Below are 2,979 nucleotides of genomic sequence, written 5' to 3'. Positions count from 1 at the left end.
CAGGAGATCAAGACCATCCTGGCTAACACGGTGAAACCTCATCTCTACTAAAAATACAATAAATTAGCCGGGCATGGTGGAGGGCGTCTGTAGTCCCGGCTACACAGGGGGCTGAGGCAGAAGAATGGCATGAACCCAGGAGGCGGAGCTTGCAGTGAGCCGAGATTGCGCCACTGCATTCCAGCCTGGGTGACAGAGCGAGACTCTGTCTCAAAAAAAAAAAAAAAAGAAAAAGAATTTAAACAAGAGACACACAGCAAAAGAAGTGCAGCATAGGCCGGGCGCAGTGGCTCATGCCTGTAATCCCAGCACTTTGGGAGGCTGAGGCGGGCGGATCATGAGGTCAGGAGTTAAAGATCATCCTGGCCAACATGGTGAAACCCCGTCTCTACTAAAAACACAAAAAATTAGCTGGACATGGTGATGGGCGCCTGTAGTCCCAGCTACTTGGGAGGCTGAGGCAGGAGAATTGCTTGAACCAGGGAGTCGGAGGTTTCAGCGAACCAAGATCACTCCACTACACTCCAGCCTGGGCAACAGAGCAAGACTCCGTCTCGGGGAAAAAAAAAAGTGCAGCATAGAGTAAGAGTAATTTACTGTAAAGGAGAAAGAGTATTTTGAAAGTTAAGGGCAGAATGGACAGCACACTCTGAGAGAGAGAGGATTCAGGGCAGGCTGCTCGTTTAAGGATGAGACAGCAAAAACTGGCACTAAGGACACTCCCTTTATGGGAGTCTTACGTGATTATTCGTAAGGAAGTGGAAAGAGGCGTTACTAGTAAGCATGTTCTGGGTGGTCTTCTGGGTGCACATGCACAGTAGTTTACATGCTTGTCTGTACATCACGTTTCATTACCATCTTAAATGTCCACCTGGGGGTATATTTTTTACGATTAAAATGAGCAAAGGGTCAGTTTGAGACCAGGTAAAATCAAAGTGTGCATGCTCTCAGGGCTGAGCGTGGTGGCTCACACCTGTAATCCCAGCACTTTGGGAGGCCGAGGTGGGTGGATCACCCAAGGTCAGGAGTTTGAGACCAGCCCAGCCAACGTGGTGAAACCCCGTCTCTACTAAAAATACAAAAATTATCTGGACATGGTGGTTTGCACCTGTGGACCCAGCTACCCAGGAGGCTGAGGCAGAAGAATGGCTTGAACCTGGGAGGCACAGGTTGCAGTGAGCTGAGATGATACCACTGCACTCCAGCCTGGGTGACAGAGCAAGACTCCATCTCAGAAAAAGAAAAGAAAAGAAATACACAAAAAAAATCCCAAAGTGTACATGCTGTCTACATGAGAAATTCCCTACTGCAGATAGCTTTGTTTGAATAAGCTCAATTACATTGCAAATGTTGAGGCTTATTGCGTTGACTGAATGGTCACCACAATTGCTATGTCCTGAGAACATGGTTACTTCCTTGACTACCTACCCCGCATCAATATGAACCAGAAGTCCCATACCTGGAGACTGTGGTATGCTGTGGTATGTATGAATAATTTGTTCCTTTTTAGTGCTAAGCAGCATTCCATTGGATAAACAAGCTATAGTACATTCATACAGTGGAATACTACTTAGCAATAAGGAAAGATGTATTGACACATGCAGTGACTTGGATGAATCTCAAAGGTATAATGTGCTGTGAAAGAATCCAGTCTTTAAAAATTACATATTAAATGATTCCATTTATATGGAATTTTCAAAAATACAGTCTATAATGATGAACAGATCAATGGTTGCCACGGGGCAGAGGAAGGGTGTGGCTATAAGGGAGATTTTGGGTGTGAAATAAACTGGTCTTTGCTGAAGCAGGGTCTCACTTTGTCACCCAGGCTGGAGTGCAGTGGTGAGACCATAGCTCACTGCAGCCTTGAATTCCCAGGCTTAAGTGGGAGTTCAGCCTCTTGAGTAGCTGGGACTACAGGCACATGCTACCATGCCTGGCTATTTTTATTTTTTATTTTTTTGAGACAGAGTCTCCCTCTGTTGCCAGGCTGGAGTGCAGTGGTGCAATCTCGGCTCACTGCAACCTCCGCCTCCTGGGTTCAAGTGATTCTCCTCCCACAGCTTCCTGAGTAGCTGGGACTACAGGCGTGCGCCACCACGCTCAGCTAATTTTTGTATTTTTAGTAGAGATGGGGTTTCACCATGTTGGCCAGGATGGTCTTGATTTCCTGACCACGTGATCTGCCTGCCTTGGCCTCCCAAAGTGCTGGGATTACAGGTGTGAGCCACTGCGCCTGGCCTGTTCTTTACTTTGATTGTGGTGGTGGTTATATGGATCCATGTATGTGTCAAAAGTCAGAACAGTACAAAGAAAGAGAAACTCAACTTCACTATATAATTTTAAAAATAAAAATTTAAAAAGAAGGCTTCATTGTCATTAATATTTCAAATTATTTATTTACTTGACATCCCAAATATTTTTATGTCCTAATGTGATTTGAGATGGGTGAGAAGTATGCCTTTTTCTTCTAAATAGGTGAAGAATGTGTAGGAAAGCAATGGGAAAGGAGAGCTGGTATGATGCCTCAGATGTGGGCCTACAATTACATATTACTATGGTGTCTGTGAGTTATTGAAATGACCTGTCAATTGGTATGTTTCATACCTATACTCTAGACTGCTGTTTTTTTTTTTTAATTCAAACCTGATTTAAAATCAGGTTTAAAATTTAAAATCCCTCCCCCATTTACTGCCTTCATGCTGGAAATCTAAATACCTTAAAATAGTTTATAAAGGCGCAATGGCTCACGCTTGTAATCCCAACACTTTGGGAGGCTGAGGCGGGCAGATCACCTGAGGCCAGGAGTTTGAGACAAGCCTGGCCAACATGGCAAAACCTCGTCTCTACTGAAAATACAAAAAATTAGCCGAGCATGGTGGTGTGCGCCTGTAATCCCAGCTACTCAGGAGGCTGAGGCAGGAGAATTGCTTCAACCTGGGAGGCAGAGGTTGCAGTGAGCCGAGATCGCACCATTGC

Source organism: Colobus angolensis, unplaced genomic scaffold (genome assembly GCF_000951035.1).
Source record: "Colobus angolensis palliatus isolate OR3802 unplaced genomic scaffold, Cang.pa_1.0 Scaffold167, whole genome shotgun sequence".
NCBI classification, from domain to species: domain Eukaryota; kingdom Metazoa; phylum Chordata; class Mammalia; order Primates; family Cercopithecidae; genus Colobus; species Colobus angolensis.
Note: the sequence above shows the minus strand (reverse complement) of the source record.